The sequence below is a fragment of the Onychomys torridus genome, chromosome 9 (assembly GCF_903995425.1).
Source record: "Onychomys torridus chromosome 9, mOncTor1.1, whole genome shotgun sequence".
NCBI lineage: Eukaryota > Metazoa > Chordata > Mammalia > Rodentia > Cricetidae > Onychomys > Onychomys torridus.
Window position 1 is genome coordinate 30,259,454 of NC_050451.1, and position 18,382 is coordinate 30,277,835.

The following is an 18,382-nucleotide window of genomic DNA, read 5'->3' on the forward strand; positions in this document are numbered from 1 at the left end:
AAATGCCTAACTATATTGCTTTGTGGCTCTCTGCTTTAAACTGTTTTGGGAGGATAGGGAGATGGAGACAGATGGATCCCTAAGGCTCAACAACCAGCCAGTCTAGCTGAACTGGTGAGCTCCAGGTTCAGTGAGAGACCCTGCCTCAAAGACACAATGTGGAACACCAGGTGTAGTGGGACACACCTTTAATCCCACCACTAGGGATGCAGAAATATCCCTTAGTGAATTTAAAAGGCTAGCCTGGTCTTCATAGTAAGTTCCAGGCCAGTCAGAACCTCATAGTAAGACCATGTCTCAAAAACAAAAACAAAAACAAAAAACATGGAGAGTGGATACTGAGGACAACGTTGACCTTCAGCTTCTCCTTGTGTGTACATGTACACATACAAAAATGAAATAGATACAGGCTGTAGAAATGGCTCAGTGGTTAAGAGCAGATACCGCTTGTCCAGAGGACCTGATTTTGCTTCCCAGCACCCTTATCATCTGGCTCACAACTGCCTATAGTGCTAGCTCAATTACTCTGGCCTCCAGCCTCCATGGGCACTTGGACTCGTGTGCACATACCCACACAGAGACATACATGGTGGCTTATGGAAGAACCACTCTGCACATCATGCAGTAACAGCAGACTCTGGATCTCAGAGCCATTCTTACTCCCTTGTTGTGATCCTCAAGGCCCTGTACAGTGACTGTACCAGGAGGTGAGGAGGGCTGATGCTCCTGAGATGGGGGACAACATAAAAAGGAATAAAACTGACAGGCTGTACCATGGTGGTTATTAGGCTCTCAAGGAGACATGGACAGTGAGTGTCTAAGACATGAGGATACCATATGGCAGGCGATGGTGGTGCTTTGTTTTAGTGTCTGTCTGTCTATCTATCTATCTATTTACCTGTTTGTTTGTTTGTTTGTTTGTTTACAATTGGGGGGCATTTGCTCATCTCCGTGTGCATATGGGTTGAACTCAGGTTGTCACAGCAGGCACCTTTACACTCTAAGCTGGCTCACCTGCTTGAGACTGGGTTCTAAGAAATGAAATGCAGGCAGAAAAGAGAGTTCATGAAGCATGGGGCAGGGGAGTGCTCTGATGGTTAGTTAAGGCCTCTTGTGAGCTTGGAGGCTAGTACAGTGAGGAGGAGGAGGATGGTCTCAACTGGGGACAACAGGGGGAATTAGAGAGGTAAAGGCAGCGATTGAGGAGCAAGGAACCATTGAAAGCTTGCTGCCAGGTCCTAAGAGAGCTCTGGTTGCTTGCACTGGGGGTACTGGGACAGAGGTGAGCGGCAGCTGAGTATAAACGTTCCTGAAATCCTGCATCAGGCTTGCTGTGGACTCCAATGGAGGATCCTGTAGGTCAAGGATGGTCAGGCCTGGCTGGTAGGTTTGGGACAGAGCCAGAGAAGGAGATTGTCATTTTCTCTGCCCCTGGGCTGCTGGGAGTACAGAGTGGGACCCCAGAAGGCACTCTGCTTTGGATGGGTGGAGGTGCTGCACCTCTGAGCCACAAACAGCTGAGCAAGGAGGTGGCCAGATCTGAGTCTGGAAAGAGAGGCTGTGGCTGGAGATGCACGGTCCATCGGGAATTGTTTGTGACTGGTGTTGCAAGCTAGGCAGCCAGTGGGGTCACCCTGAGAGAGCTTGTTGAGAGTATGGAGGCCGGGAGTCTGAGTCTGAGTCACAGCCATCTGGCCCTGGAGAGGAGCACAGATGGGGAGGGGACAGGAATGGATGTCAGGAGGGCGCAACCAGAGAGGCAGAGGAGAGCAGAGCCAGCTCCAAGTGGACAGGAAGATGTCATTGGGAAAGCTGGGAAGGGCACTGCAATGCAGAGGGAACAGAGGGAACAGACACAAAGGCTCAGAGACCTTAATAGGTATTCAGAGAGGACTGTTAGAGTTGGAACAGGGAGTAGGGACTTCCTTCTGCTACACAGGTGGGGAGGACCCTAGGGGTGGGCTGCTAATGAGCCTATGTCCCGGTCTTCTGTCCACCTGATGAGGCCCATTAGGCCTCTAGCCCCTAAGATCTGTCTATTTCTTATTCTTTGAGAAGTCCTGTTGGGCCCTTTTGACCTCCTGCCCATCTAGGGCTCTTGGGCCCATTGTTATGCCCTCTCTTGTATCCCTTGTCCAGAGTACAGGGCTCAAGGAGACAGGGCAAGGGAAAGACTAGAACAGCCCCCTGTTACATCTCTGGGCAGGAGCAGATCTTTGCTCTTAAAGAGAAAACTACCTTCTGGGGCTGCCGGAGGGTTGGACTGCTGGCCCAGTGGTCATGGTCATGGCACTCTGCCATAGGCAGGGGACTGTGTTTCTATCCTGTGATCCTTTTCTCTCCTTACCTAAGCTCTGTCTGTCTCAGTGTGTCACCACTGGGCCAGGACAAGACTGGTGAGACACACAAAGAGCACTTGTAACCTCATGTGTCCTCTCTCACCTTCTAGACACTCCCTGTTGGTGTTCAGGACTCAGGGACGGGGTTCCCACCTTGCTACCACAGCAAGACATTGAAAGCTGCCACTGCCCCACGCTGGACCCAGCACACTGAGAGTCCCTCAGGCATCTCTTTCCTCTCTAATGACCCTGCAGCTCCCTCATGTGCCTCATGGTAGGCAGGTGAGCAGAGGGGACAATGGTGGGTCCCCATTTCCCAAGAGCTTTTCAGGGTGCAGTTGAGGCTGTGAGGTGTGGGGGACCAGCAACCTTCAGTGGGGCAGAGCAATGTGGAACCCCTTAGGGAGAAGCACTCCCCTGCCTGTGGGCTCAGCAGGACAGGGGCTTTGGACCCTCAGCAGGAGCTGACAGAGCTTGCTGGCTTCTGACATTCCTCAGTCTGAGAATTGCATGGAACCCAGGTGAGGCCTTGGGACAGAATGAGAGGGGGTGCCCACATGATTCTGCATTAGGATTAGGGGAGCCAGCCAAGGCTGCTTTGATGCTATGGGGCTCTATGTCTCCTCGGTAGCAGGAGACTGTGGGTAATCTCATTAATGTGCTCTGCGGATAGCCAAGTAATCGGGGGCCTTCAGACTCACTTTCTTTAAGCCTCCCTCCACCTGTCCCTGTCTTAATCCTCTCCTGCCTCAGTGCTCTCTGGCAGGGCTGGACTTATGGCCATTGAATAGATTGGTAAGTCAGGGTCGGGAGGATCCAGTGTGTAGGATGTCACAGTTAATGTGTAGGGGAGGCCCTTGGTACCTAAGCCATCTGAACCCAAAGTCTAGGAACTTAAAACAAACTCTACGGTCTCCCATGCTCTTCTAGAATATCCAGGCATAGAGGCCCAGAGAAAGCAAGGCACTTTCAAAGAGCTACACAGCAGCCAGTCAGGTCTAGCATCAGAATTACAGCTGGCGCCCTGCTCCCCAGAAGGTCCTTCATGGGTTCTATCCACCACTGCCCACAGCGCCTGCTGCATTAAACTCCCCAGCAAGCCTCGCCTTTTGAAGGCACCCAGTTCTGAACCCTAAAGCTTTCCAGTGCCCATTGTTTAAATATAGATTACTAATGAAATGCTTTTTCTTCGCCTTCCCAGTGAATAGTTGTGTAAAGTTAATTTGCAGTGTTATGTAAATTCTGTTTAACTTCAATCAAGTTTCTAATTATGTTTTTACCGCAGTAATTCCCATTTGATTTGTCATCTCCTGTTAGGTATTTAACGTTCGGTGGGCAGGCTTGCTTTCTACCATCTCTCCATTTTCCAGCACCCACTCCCTGCTGACCTGCCTGCCTTTCCCCCACGCTCCTCCGCTGCTGCTCTCCTCCTGACCATCGCTTCCTCTTCCTCTCCTCATTCACCAGTTTCCTTTTCTCTTGCTCACTCCTGGAGTCCTCCCCCACCCACCCCCGCCCCAGCTCTTGTTTCTCACTCTTCCAGGCCTTCCTTACTCTGTGTGTCATTGCCCCCTGTCCACCCGGGCCTCACTCTGTTGCCCCCATGTATTCTCCATCCTTCTCTGTGGTCCGATGAGTGTTCCTCCTTCTTTGAGTCTCTCTCTCTCTCTCTCTCTCTCTCTCTCTCTCTCTCTCTCTCTCTCTCTCTCTCCCCCTTTCTCCTTTCCTTGTGCCCTTGAGCCATTACGTGTGTAGGGACGCTTCCTAGGGTCCCCAACACTGAGAGTAGGATTCCTAGGCATGGATCCTGAGCATCTCTTCAGAAATCAGGGCCTGGCCTTGGAAACACAGTCAGGAACTTCATAGGTAAACTGTTCCCAGGGCTGTGGAGTGGGGCCTGGGTGAGAAACATGGGCTCTGACTCTGATTGGTAGCCTTCTTGTTTAGTGCCTTCTCTGTGGCCACACCCCCTCTCCGCCCCTGTCTGTGAAATGGAGTCACAGGAGCTCTTGTACTCAGCTGCTGTGAGGATAGATGAGGTGACTTCCTTGAAGAGCTTGCTTGGGCCGGAGGGAGATGGCTTGATTTGGGAACCCTCAGCCACACCTCTCACTTTTCTCTGGCTTTCCAGGGTTGCTTTTATAGGCAGCTTCTAGACTACTGGGCCCTGGTATCTGGGCTAGGCTTGAGCCAGGTGGAAGCTAGCTACAGGTGATCTCCCTAGCCACCAGCAAGGGCAGAGACCGAATGTAGTCTTGGGCCTGTCTCTGGGATGTCAAAGGCAGAGGTGTAGCTACTAGGTAGCCACAGGCACCCTTACCTTGACCTCTAGTGTTCCCAGAGTCATGCTGTGGGGTCCAGCCATGAGACTTACATTCTGTCACCAAATCCCTGAGGCTTCCTTTCTGAGCCCTGAGTCTAGCCCCAGCCCTGGCTCTGGGGTCCCCCACCCCCCGTTATTTGAGAGCTGCTGGCAGCCACAAGTGTCTGCCCTTGGAGAAGGCAGAGGGGGAAGGAAATGAGCAGACAGAGGCCTGGGTGGGCATGTGTCCCTCTTCATACTGTCCTCCTTGTTTCCCCACAGTCTTGGCTTCTCATCAGCCAGGAAGCAGAAAACAAATGTTTGCAAAGAGCCTTCTTCCAAGTGAGGAAAGGCCACTGGCCACTTGTCCTTCAGAAACTCAGAAACCTGAGTTGGCTCAGCCTGCCCTACTGGGCCCTGTGGCCACCTGACCCAGTGAGTGGTTGTGTGTGTGTGTACATGCGTGTGAGACCAAGGAAACCTTGACCATCACATGGCTGCTCTTTCCCCTGTTTAAGTAAGCAGTTCAGGCCAGCTGAAGCGAGGAGGCTATGATGTGCACCAAAGGACAGAGGACAGGAGCCGTAGTTCAATAGAGAGCCCAGAGCCAGGGGTCAGAGGTCCTGGGCCACTGGAGTGAATGGGAGGACTGGCCTGGGCCATCCCTGGACATACCCTCTCCACCAGGATCTCCAGCCCTGACACAGAGAGGCAGGTACCTCTGGCAAGACAGAGCTCCAAAAGGCAACATCCCAGCCAGAGATGGGGTAAGTATACAAAAGCTGCCTCCAACTATGGTGGCCCCAGACCTGTGCTGTAGAGTCCTGACCCTTGGCTTTCCCACATGTACCCAGAAAGCCACTGAATGTGTGCGGCATACCTACTGTGAGGCAGGCCCTGGTTCCTGTGGAGGTAAGGAGTTTCTCCAGAACCTCCGGGGAACCCCATGTCTGCTGTGTTTCCTTCCAGTTGGAGCACTGAGATTAATCCCCTTCCAGGGTGAGGACCCTACAACCTTGTCATGAGGTGACCTGTCTCATCTACCACTGTTCAGGAGGCTGAAACCCCAATGTTGGGCCAGAGATTACTAAGAGGGAAGGGGATAAGAGACTTGTATTCCTCAAGACGAGAGACTGAGGCCGCCCGAGCAGGTGTTTCTAGCCCAGGAGGGGCCCATTCCTCCGGGGATATAGGGCCAGAGCAGCTGTGTACAGCTATGCAGGCCAAGATAACTTCTGGACATCTGGGGCCTTCTAGGAACCCTCCAGCGGAGAAAGACAGCCCTGAAATCACTCCTAATGGGCCGCCCTCTGTCTTTACCACGTTCACAAGTCTTTCTAGGAACCATGCTGTTCTCCCAGGCCTGGAAGCAGGTGGGAGAGGCGTATTTGGTGAGTTACCTGCGTTCATGTCTGCATCTCCTTCTCAGCTGACTCTTCCCTGAGTCCTTCTTTTGACAAACACTTCTTGGCATGTGTCCTTGCCGGCTCTGTATTCCAGGAAAACCACATTCCCCAGACCTAGAGGTATCAATTGCCAAATTGTTGGTAGCCACCCAGACGGGCCAAAGGGGTCGAGAAGATGAGAGCTGTTATAAGAGGCAGCTGTGGCTGGGAACTGAGGTCCAGCTACCTGGGCTCTGGGAGGGAAAGGGACACTTGGTACTGGGTGTCAAGATGAGGAGGTACCGAGGGCCACCTCAGAGCGTATAAGGCATCTCTAAAAGCTTTGCTGTGAGAGCAGTTAGTGGTTCAGTATTCAGCGTGAAGAAGATAAATGGGGAACCTCTGTGCAGAGAAAAGCTAGAGGGGTGTACCCAGTGGCTACCATTTTACCATCCTCATCTGAATACAGGTGCCGGACAGGGTGGCTGCAGAGCGGACCAGGCTGGAGCTGACAGTGCCCTCTGGGCCTTATTCTCGGCCCTAGCTTGTACACTACAGCTCCAGGGTTGGCTTTCTACTGCCCACAGACATCTGGTAGTTCTTTTAGTGGGCTGGCCACCTGCCAGGCTGAAGTCTGGCCTCTGTCCTTCATCCACTTGTGTGAGGACCACAGACCGTTAGCCTTCAGCATCTCTGAGTCCCTTCCAGGCTTCCTGCTTCAGAAGTCCCAGCAGTCGAGACCAGGCCTCTGATCCAGAACTGGTAGCCAGGGTGTGGCTCACGTCAGTTCTGCCAAAGCTCAGCAGATGGACCTTCCCACCTCTCAGGATTTCCAGAGCCAGGAGGCCTGCTGGGGCTATGCCTTGGCTGGGGAGATGCTCGGGCTGCCATGTACAGCAAAGAGACTGGATTCCAGGAGAGGCCTGGTCTCTCCCACTCTCAATGAACAGGAGAGGCCTATGTTGACGTGGGCCAGCTGAGAGGCCCTTCTCATTCTGATGTCAAACAGTCTGATGGAGACCCAATGTAGCTCTCCGTTGGCTGGGGAGCCATGAGGGAGGGGCCAGGGAGAGGCTAAACGCTGTGTCTACATCCTCCCACCCCAGGGCAGGGCACCAACTTCCTTTTGTACTGTACCCTTAGCCTGAGTGGATGTATCCCCAATTCCTGAACCATAGAGAATGGGCTGGGGTCACCTACATTGCTAGAGTCAAAATGTACATGAGTGACCCCATGGGCCTTTCCCTGCATGCTACTCAGGTGATCTGACATGTCAGCACTAGGTAAGGCTAATTCCCACAGGCACTACTCAGCCATGTCCAAGGTCATATGCTCAGGGGAGAAACACAGTGGTACTTTTGTCATGGCCTTATCCTGTAAAAATAAATGACCAAGAGTCCCAGAGGTCAGAGGTCATGGTGGCCAAGCCTGCCAGGATTCCTAGTCCATCCTGCCTCCAGAAAGCAGCAGCCTTTATGAAAAGACCTCTGAGGCCCTCTGTCTCCCCTGGGCCCGGTGGGGTTGATGGAACAGGAAACCAGGGCAAGTGGAAGGATGAGTCTAGCCCAGAGATGAGGTACAATGAAGTCTGTCCTGGCCCCAGGGCCATAGACACACGGGTCACCCCCACAGGAAGCCCTACCCAAGCACTACCTTGGCCCACCCCAGTTTCCCGACTGAAGTGTCTCCTATTCCCATGGGAGCCACCACCAAGAATCCTACCCTCTTGAGAAAGGAAGGACTGCCCTGCCCGTGACCTGTTCTGACTCTTACCAGGCTGTCCCCTGGGCAGAGACTCTCAGCCTGCGCCAACCCTCGCCCTCCATGTGAATGACTGGGCTCCTTCGTAGAATTTTTCAGGCCCATGGGAGAAACCTCAGGCCTGCAAGCCAGGGGCCCAGATTCTTTGTCCAGAATCTGCCACTCGTTTGTTGGGTGGTCCACTTGGGCAAGTCACTTGCCCACTCTGGACCTCATCTATAAAAAGCCAAGGAGAGGTAGATGCTCTGCTTAGCATAAGCAATCGGTGAAATGAAACCCTTGGCAGAGGATGAACTTAGGATTGGTGAGGACAGCCTGTCTTGGGTGACCACTCACAAGTACCTCACACCTCCCCAAGGATTAAGGGAGGCCCTTCTTCTGCAGCCCGGCAGGTGGAACATGTCTGAGCTCTGTCTTGCTCAGGTGGGTGTGTCAGATCGGTGGATCTGTAGGTGGAAGCCTGGGGCTGGGGGTGTTGCTGTCCTCTAACCCACTCTCTCTCCTGGCAGGTATTCCCACACCTGGGACAACCCCTCAAGCTGGGTGGCCACCAGCATAGCACAGTTCAGTGTGTACATGGATGACTGGTCCCAAGGGGACCAAGGAGAGGGTCAGGACTCCAAGGAAAAGTGGGTTCGGGTCATTGTGACTTGGAAGGGTAAAAAGGGAGATGGTGGACACTTTGAGCTCATGTGCCAGCTGATGAACAGTGGGGAAGCCCCTAACACAGGAGCCCCCCGCCTCAGGATCCACTTTGTCCATTAGGACTCACAGGATCTTTGTCACATGGTACTGTGGGGTGATCCCTGCAAGTCACACCAAGGGGACAGCAGTGCAGAGGGAGGGTATTGCCCGTGAGGTTGCTGAGACTGAGGAGTCATGGGTTCCTGGGGAGAAAAATTGGCAGTCAGAAGCCTGGATAGGCATCCCGCATGGTGTCCCAAGTCACGAGGAGACAAATGACCTGAGTGGATGCTAGCACCAGGGACCCAGGCCAACCTCCCCTTCCTGTGGACTAGAGTGGTTGTCCCAGGCTGACTCTGTGCCCCTCACCTCTTCCTCTGGGCGTCTCCCTGTCCCACCTAGCCCTAGGTGGGTCCCATTGTTCCTTTCGCCCTCAATGTCTCTCTGCTCCTTGTGCGAGGGACTCTGGTACAGCCCAAAAGCTCTGGTAGTGGGGTGGAGCCCTAGGCTGGATGGTTATGAGTCAGTATTGCTGTGTGTTACCAGACTGTTTGCTGGGCCGTTTCCCTGGCTGCCTGCCTCGTCTCTCCCACCCACATATGTGGGCTGCTCCTCTGGAGGGGACAATGCTGTATCCACAAGCTCAAAACAAACCCAGGACAGAGAATCTGAGGGCTCAGCTCTAGGCCTCAGGATCCTGGAACCTGGAATGGAGCAATCATGGGCAAGCCAGAGTTCTCAGCCCTGGCCTCTGAGGAAACTGCAGACAGTTTTGAATAACTGCCTCAGACCGGTGAAATCAGGTCCTCGGGTGTAGCCTGCTGCTGGCTGGGCTGCTCTGGTTTGGGTGGCCTCTGGTGGCCACCTTTGCTACTCTCCCCAAGAGTCCCTGGGAAGAGAGTCCTGCCCTGTTGATTGAGTTCACAGAGCCTAGTGCCAGAGTGCTGAGCCCAGCTCTGCCGCTTTCTGACCCTGAGCATGTGACTTCCAGCACCTGCGCCTCATTTATCTTCCTCATTTATGCAGTGAGGGTGCCATTGACACTTTGGAGTGTGTAAGTGTGTTCATAGTGAGCTCATATGTGTAAACCGTGTACTGTGACTAGGCCTGGGGCAGAGGCAGTAAGCACCTGTGTCACCGCCTGCCTCTTTAAGCAGAGACCACAACACTCTGACCACCACTACTCCTTTGTGTCCAACTAAGCCCTTGCCTGGCTTTTGTAGCAACTACTTGAGACTTGATAGTTTCAAAAAAATAGAAGTTTATTTGGCCCATAGTTCTGGAGTGTGGGGAATCCAAGGTATATATAGTGTTAGCATCTGCTAGGGGCTTCCCAACACAGCAGAGGGTGTTGCATGGCAATACTGAGCTCTTCTGTGAAGGCACTAATGCCATGCTGAGGGCCTCACCCTTGTACCCTCACTCAATCCTATGAACCTTCTGAAGGCCCCACCTCCAAACCATTAACACATAGGCTTTGGGGACACATTCGAACTGTAATATTGGGGTGCCTACAAGGCTAGGGTTGGATTCTAAAGCCACATGAAGAGACTGCTCACCTCAGGGGATATCCTTGGGCCATCCAGCTCCCTGGAATGTGTGTTCTGTCAGTCCTAAGGATGAGTGGGCTGGTAAGGGTGTCGCTCCTCACCCCAACAATCCAATCAGATAGCTGGGATGTGAGCCTCTCCTTCTGAAAGAACAGGGGGAATCCCAGATTCTGTGGAAAAGAGCACCTTATGTCTGCACCTCCAGGACAGAGAGTCACCGTGCTCTGGGTGTGCCCTGGCTCAGGGATGGGTTGAGCTGACATCACACCCATAATTGGTGCAGGAAGATGCAGAGGCTGAAACACACTGGCACCATCCAGGGCTGGGCCCCAGACACCCAGGAAGGCAAGCCTAGCTAGTTTCTGCCATGCACAGTAAAGCAGGTCAGGGATGTCCTTCTCTGCCTACCCCCTGCTGCGTGCCATTCTCCTCCTCCATCCAGGCAGCTGTGTAGACATCACCCCTCCTCCCTAGCAGCTGGCTCAGGTCAGGAGAAGGTGAAAGACAAAGTCTGGACGCAAAGTACAGCACTGAGCAAACAGGGCACTGGAGGGAAGGTTGACTAGGTGAGGTGCCTGGGCACATACTGTGCGCTGAAGTGCAATGGCCTTTTCTTCTTTGGTCCTTTGGCTGCCTCTTAAAGACTCACTGGCTGCCTGTGGAAGGAAGGCTGGATCACCCTATAACATCTTGTCTCCCCTTTTCCCACCACCGAGGTCACAGGAAAGACAGGATTCTATCTAGGTCTGGATGATGATAGACTTGTAGTAAGAACAGGGCTTTCTTTTGTCTGGATTTTATAAATCTGGGCTCCACTACCCAGTCACATGTGGCCAGTGTCCCCAAGGGATGCCTGCTAGGGAATGTGATTGCCTGGGGATGGGGGCGGAGGTCATAGGGAATACATCGTCCGCAGTGCCCAAACTTCTTGAACTTCCTGTACCAATTATGGGTATGAAGCCAACCCATCCAGGCTTTTAGCCACTGATGGCCCCAGATGGGGGAACTAAGGTCAGGAAGGATCGGCTGCTTATTTGTGGACCAAGACTGTCTCCCCTGGCTCCTTAGCTGCCCCAGCCCCCAGCCACATACACCCTTACTGTTCCCATGCCCCAGGATAACCCACCTGCCATCCATCCACCTGCCTTCCCACCTCAGCTTAAAATGGGAACGCACTGTCAGGCAGGGAAGCTGCCAGGGGCCTGCCTCCCAGCTCCACCTCCCACCTTGCCTTCCTGGGCTTCTGTTTTTGCTCTTCTCGCATGTGAGGTAGCCGGGGTCATTTGTTAAAGGAAGGGAATAAGTTATTGAGGGAGAGAATGAGTGTACGACAGTGCCTAGAAGTCAGTTGACAGCTCCCATTTTAAAAAAGAGAGCCGAGTCTCAGTGACCCTCCTCCATGACCATGTCTTTGGGTTCCTGGCAGCTGTAGAATGTGAACCCGAGCTTCATAGGATTCTCTCCTGTGGGTGGTTCCTGCCAATGTTCACTTCTCCGAAAACAACCTGGAACATCCCGTGATGCTCAGAGGTGTCTACAAGGGCCCAGGAGGCAGGTAACACCCCTGGTTGGCCCAGCAGGTCAGCCTACTGTTTCTGCCCCATCCCTGGCCCCCTGGTCAGAGAGCCTGCACCTGCTTTGATGCAGGACACGGTGTGACAGCACCTGTTGAGTCTGTGCGCAGTTCTTAGACCAAAGACCTGCTAATGGTTATTCTCAGGCATCCCTACCCTTGAGTTCTGAACCTGAGCCACCAGCCCACCTGCTTGTCACCTGGAAGCCAGTGAGGTGCAGCGGCAGCAGAAATTCTGAGTGCCCCAACCCCCAGGGTCCAGCTCTGTCCTGCCCAGAATGAGGACAGCCAAGTCCTCCATGTGGCCTTCATGGCCCAAAATATAGATAACTGCCAAGTTCTAATTATGCAAGAAGAAACACCGGATGTTCTGGAAGCTCTCATCAGGTGGTTCTTCGGGGAGTGGAGATGACCAGGTCCACAGGCAATGGCAGAGATGCTGGAAGTGCGGTGTGAGGTGGGGCCTCAAAATCCTGCTCCTTTTGGCCAAAGGCTTCTGCCTTCAGATGTGTACTTTCAGGTGTGCTTAATGGGACCTTCTCATTTCGGGCACCAGGACCATGCTAAGGGCTGAGAGGGAGCCGATGGAGTTGTTGAGGAAGGGCCAACCGGTGGGGCAGTCCTTGTGGTAGCAGACTGGGCCACAGTATGTGTGTGTGTGTGTGTGTGTGTGTGTGTGTGTGTGTGTGTGTGTGTGTGTCACTTTCTGGCTGGGGTCACTAACCATGAATGATAGATACTGGGGCTATCAACACAGACCTCATCCCATTCCCTTCTCTGGGCGAAGCTAGCCACTGATAGGAAGTTTGTGGTAGGCCTGTGGGTGGTTCCCACTAATGCACACTTCTCCCAGAACATCCTGGAACATCTCTTGTGGGTGTATTGGGGGAGGTTTTGAGACAGCTCCAGCTTTCCAGCCAGCAGACCTTGGCTCCCCCTAACTCTGGAGCCTGAGTCGGGCTATCCCAGTCCAGATCCCCAACCCACAGCTCAGCTCAGTGAGGGTGAGGTCAAGGAACATGTATTCCAAGAATGCAGGAGGCAGAGCTTCAGATAAGGTTTGGATAACCATCTGGGGTAAATATTTGCCTTTTTTCTGGAGCCAGCCCGGGCCTCCAAAGAGAGACCAAGACCAGGGCCTGGGCTCAGGGTCATCTCAGGGGATGTGTGTCTATGTAAATCTCTCAGGAGATCCCTGTCCCCATGAAGAGTTTGGTTGGACCCAAGAGGGGACCCATTCCCCACCCCAGCCTCTGACATAACAGCTCTACAAAGTAGGGGTGGCCCAACTGCTCTGTCCAGGTCAGACACCAAGGGTTAGAGGGTAGGGGTGGCAGGGTTCAGGTCTTTGTACCAGGTCAGCAGGGAATGGGCATGGCCCACGTGATGAAGGTTCTGCCCCCACTTAGCCACTTGTGAATAGAGCAGTTCTGTACTCTGCAAAGGTGCCTTGTTACTATTCTCTGGACTCTTCCTCCATGCCTTGTGAAACTTCCTGTCTGGTTCAGCCCTCAGGATTGCAGGCTCTGCAATAGACAGCCATACATTGTAAGGGTTGTCTAGCTACCCTTGGTCTGGGTATGCTCATGTCCAAGATCCTCACCAGCTTGGAGCCTCCCTTGCAGATGAGTTGTTGGAGGAAAAGTTACAAAGGAGATAGAGGTTCAGAGAAGCTGAGTGACTTGCACAAGGTGACCCAGCAGCAGTAGCAAAGCAGGGACTTAAGCCCAGCCCTACCCATCTCTGACCCGTGACCTAACCACAGGATTCCAATCCAGATCTTGGTCTTCATCAAAACAACCCCCACTTCTTCCTAGGGATCCTTGGAGGAGGTGGGGTTGGTAACTTGGCAATGGTTGGGGGACTCTGTCTGGCCCTGGGACAGTCCCAGCCCTCAAGTGATCTCTGCCTTATGAAAGACCGACCAGGGTCTGCTCACTCGGGAGCAGTAATGGAGTTTCCAGCAACCGCATTCCCCACTGGAGCTTTGGAATCATGCCTATGATGGGCGTGGCCCTGTGTGGCCTTCTCTGTGTCACTGATGGAAGCTGCCTTGTGGTTGGAGTCTCGCCCCCCACCCTGTAAGAGTCTCCATCCACAGGAATCAGGGTGAGCTCCTACTGCCCACAATCCTCCAGGATACCAAAGGCCTTTGAGGAAGAAAAACCAGTTGCCTCTCAGACCTGCTATTTAACCTGTGGTTTGCACTGTCTGGGAGCAGCCAAGGACAAGTCACCTCTTGCCTCTGTCCTTGGCCTTTACTTGGTGTCCAAGCTCACACAGGCTGGGAGCCATAGCAGAGGACATAGCAGGGACTGGGTAAGTTGGGAAACCATGTCTCTTCTGTGTCCACAGCCTCATCCAGGCTCCTGGTACCCGAGCCTCCTGTAAGAGGGCCTCGGATCCACTTGTTCTGAGCAGGGCTACTGAATGACTTCCAGGGCCAGGCTGTTATGTGTATTAGCTCTGCAGTAGCTGTGTGACCTTAGGCCGTTAGAGAACTTCTCTGGGCTTTGCCTATAAATTAAACAGCATTTTTCTGAGGCTAATTCCAGCCATCGTGACCCATAGTATGGATTCAATGTCAGCCTCCTGTTCCTGTGTCTTCAGATATAAGGCACACGTGCACTCCTGACCCAGTCCAGAGCTCAGCTTCCAGTGTCCTTCCCTTGGTACCCTTCCTGGCCTGCTTACCACTTTGCATAAGTTTAACACTGAGGTAGTAGGGCTGCAGGAGATGGGGTCATGTGTCCATGCTGAACCAGATGCCCAAGTGAAAGCCACACACCCTGATTGGCAGGCCTGGCAGGCGTTGATTCTTAAGGCCTGAGTGACACCAAGTGAGCAAGGCCTTTCCGGCTCTGACTTCTGTCTCCACTGCCAAAACAATCATTTTCTCTTTGTCAGCGGCTCTGCCCGCCAACTAAACTTCAGGAAACGCCTGAGCTGTGGATGGCAGGAGGTTCATTCCCCTTCCACACCAGCCCAGTTGCTACTGTGTATGAAACCCTGGTCCTCAGTTTCCTCCTCTGTAAAATGGAACATTGCAGTGACAGCACCCAGGTATTGGTGAAATTATTAAGGCCACTCCACGTAGTTAAAAGGGAGGTTTATTTTGTGGGGTACTTACAAATGAGGGGGTAGGTTACAGGGTCTGGCAAGGGTATAGCACAATCCGGCGTTGTTCTCTGGAGAACTCTGCTCGGTCTACCTCCAGCGTCCAGAGTCCGGGAACAAGAGAGTGAGATCTTCCCGATCCTTCGTCTTCCGCTTCCTCCTCCGCCCCGCCTTGTGGGCGTGACCATTACCAAAGCCTCAGTGGGGGTTGGAACTTCCAGGCCAATGCTGGGATGGCTACCCACTACACCCAGGGACTATTTTATATTCTCAAAGTAACCCATTGGTTTGCCTGGTGGCTCTAGGACTCTGTGCTGTGTGGAACCCTGCACTGGCTCCTGTGGGTGATTCATGTCCCAACTAGCAGACAAGGGTCCACACCCTATATACACCTCCTTACATGGTCTGTGTCTCCAAGCGGGAGCCTATGTCCCTACAATTTGAGAGCAGGGGTGGGGGGAGATGTGTGCCAGGCGCACATCTTTAGAGAGTGGGTGAACTGGGGGCTTGAACCAGATTTCTTCTGATTCGAGACTGTACCCTAAACCCACAGGGCTCAGGAGTCCCTGCAGCTGTGCCTGCTGGGCAGTGAGAGAGCCTGGGCCAGGCTGCCATGGCTGGCAACACCTGTCCCGCCATCAGCCAGGCCTCTCTGCTCTGAGAGGCATGCCGCCCTGTAGCCAGCATTCTTAGGACTCAGGGGGCAAGTGTGCTAGCCCAAGGAAGCCACAATGCCTGCTTCCTACCACAAAACTGCTTTCATAGAGCCAGAACTTGAAATGGGGGTCTGCATCTCACAACCTGTCAGAGAGCTCCTGGGTACCGGATGCGTTCCCTGGAAGTGTGTGTGTGTGGGGGTAAACCAGAGGCCACCCAGTGAGGACAACTTTACCCCATGCCCTGCCACCAACAGAGGTAGCTGCTCTGCATTCTGCCCTCTCAGACCTTGGAGCAGCACCCCAACCAGTCTCCCTACCACTCCTCATCCAAGCTCTTCTCGATCAGCAGCCACGAGAACTCTTCCCAAACTGGCATGCAGGTCATTCCCCCTCCGGACTGGTTCTGCCCACTGCTGCTCTGCCCTGCACTCCCTGAGCCCACGCCTCCCATTCTCATGTCCTCTAGACCACACTTGGTCCCCTCCCGTTTAGAATCTTCGCTTATGCTGTTCCTTCCGCCCAGACGCTGTTCCCTGACTCTTGGTCTGCCTTTCGATTCATCCTTTAACTTCACCTTCCTGAAGAGGCCACTCCACGCTTTGAGTCTCTGCAGGGGCAGCCCCCGCTCTTGTTCATGATGTGAGATGCTACTTAGGATTGCAGTGCTTCGTTCTGAGCTGTTGAAGCGGCAACCACTATCACAGCTTGGGTGCTCTGTTCATGCCGGGTTCATGGGGTGAATGGTGTGAGCGTCACCACTTCCTCTTGGATCCTCTAGGAAGGCGGGGGTGGGGGGGGGAGAGAGAGAGAAAGAAAGAGAGAGAGATCCTTTGGACAGGGAAACTGAAGTCTACAGAAATGCAGAAATGCAGAAATGCAGAAATGGGGTGTCTGGACCTGCCTGCATCACCCCACGACACCCCTTGGTGTTCCCATCTGTCAGTTGGTTCTGCCTGTTAAGGTTTCCCTTTGGTAACAGTTGTGACAGTGTGATCAGCCAGGCAGGCCCTGCAGGAGCCGGACACACTAACCATCCCCTCTCATTGCAGGAGGATGGACCTTGAGTGAAGTGGAGGGGCTGGGAGCTGCCGACCAGTGCAGGGACACGAGCAACTCTTGGCTCACGGAGGTAGGTGCGTGTTTCTGCTGAGAGCTCCAGAAGCAGATGAGCAGCAGGGCTGGGGGTCCTGGGTTAGTCTTAGCCACATGGGGGCTTCCCAGCCCTCACAGTGGGCTCTGGTGCCACTGCCTTCACTGAACGTCATTGTGTCCTGACAAGTGCTCCCTATAGTTCATGCCCATGGCCTCTGCCTTGATGTTTCTCAAGTAGTCGCTGAGACAGGATGGAGAGTGCTTGGATGCAAGCCTGGCATTTCCAGCCTTGGCACAGTGATACTTATAAGCACACTGGTGACCCTGAGCTCCCATGGGACACAGGACCCTCTTAGGAGGGTGGCCTGGATGGCATAGAGGCATGCTCACTGCTGTGAGTCACCAGCCTGCCACGGTGAGCACTGCTAACTTCAGAGCCTGACTCTGGCACTTGTCCACTGGAACTTTGAACAATTGCTCTATACTTTGCTTTAACTATCTGTCAAATGGGGATGGGCGTGATAAGGAATGTATGCAGCATATTGCCTATTTCCTCAGGGATCCTGGGGACTCGCTTCCCCGTTATCCCCTTCCTCTGAGGACCTGCCAGTGCCATGGGAATAGACAGGCCACCTGGCCTGATGGAGAACTTAGACCCCTCAGGGAGTTCCTGGGAATGACAGGGACCAAACCTTAGGATTGAGCTGGCCTAGACACCAGGGTGTCTCATCCCAGGATGGCATTTCAGGGTTGATCACACTTGGCTCTACACCAAAGGGTACCTGTGTAATCTCTATTTACTCCTGGCTCTCAACCCAGAGGGTTCAGAAGCCATACACAGATGCTCATTGGCTCAGAGCCCTTTGTCTCAGGGCATCATGGCCCTAGGCCACTTTGGGAGAGTAGAGAGAGATCCCTGCCCAACTGTCTGAAGCTTTTTGGTGGAGTACGGTGTTCCAGGAGTCCCAGGGCAGGACCGGCAAGCAGCAGTTCAACTGGGGGCTATGGCCCTGTCTGCTGCAGGAGCCCCAGATTTCTGCTTCTCAACTGTGTGACTGTAGTGGGTCAAATCCCTATGGCAAGAGTGAATGTTCTTATCCCAAGATGAACATAGGCATCACCATCATGGCAGACAGGCCTGCTAGAATGCTTAGAAGCCTCTGGTAGTGTTAAATTTTGGCTCTTCTGGTACCTGGGTTGTACTCTTGGAACACATAGTTCTCCCCACCCCCCAATGAGATCCCTTAGAGGAGGTTTCTATATTGCCTTGTTTCCCAGAGACCCATTGAGCTGTAAGTGGTAGAGAGGGATTTGAACTCAGTTCTGTAGGAATTAAGCAACATGTAATGTCAGAGGACAGAGACCAGGAAGGGTCTACATATATGCAGGGCAAGCCACCTCCATTTCTGCTTCTTCAGCCTTCCTGTGCTGCTCTCTGAAGCCAGGGGCTTTGCCCTCCTCCCCGGCAGGCTGCACATACCTCTCTGTGATAGAGCTAGCCATATTGCTTCTCTCCACAGTGGGGCCTATCAGCAGTCCAGTTTGGCTAGAGGAATCCATGCTAACTGCTAGGTAACCTTTTTGACTCTCCTTCATGGTGGGTTCTCTTTTCGGATGTTTTTCAAGGTAATTCATTCCCTTTCCAGAAATTGCCAGTGGCAGAGCATTAGGCAGCTGGTATTAATCATGGGAATGGCTTCAAGTTTATTCTAAGAAAGAAAGGAAGGAAGGAAGGAAGGAAGGAAGGAAGGAAGGAAGGAAGGAAGGAAGGAAGGAAGGAAGGAAGGAAAGGAAAAGAAAAGAAAGAAAAGAAAGAAAAAGTGTAAGGAACAGAAAGCCTTGGTGGAAAAAGAAAAGAAAGCCTTTCCAAAGTAGGGCTGGTAAATCAATACTCTGTGTCCTAGAAACAGCAAAATGGGG

At 53.2% G+C, this 18,382-nt stretch overlaps 1 long non-coding RNA gene across 1 annotated transcript in view; it reads left to right on the forward strand.

Annotated features, from left to right (window-relative positions):
- The window catches only part of LOC118590867, a 75,882-nt gene extending 59,384 nt beyond the window's left edge, over positions 1 to 16,498 (forward strand). Inside the window, exon 3 of the long non-coding RNA XR_004945863.1 lies at positions 16,420 to 16,498. This is a non-coding gene — a long non-coding RNA (uncharacterized LOC118590867). The remainder of the gene's footprint in view (positions 1 to 16,419) is intronic.
- The last annotated feature ends 1,884 nt before the right edge of the window (positions 16,499 to 18,382 follow it).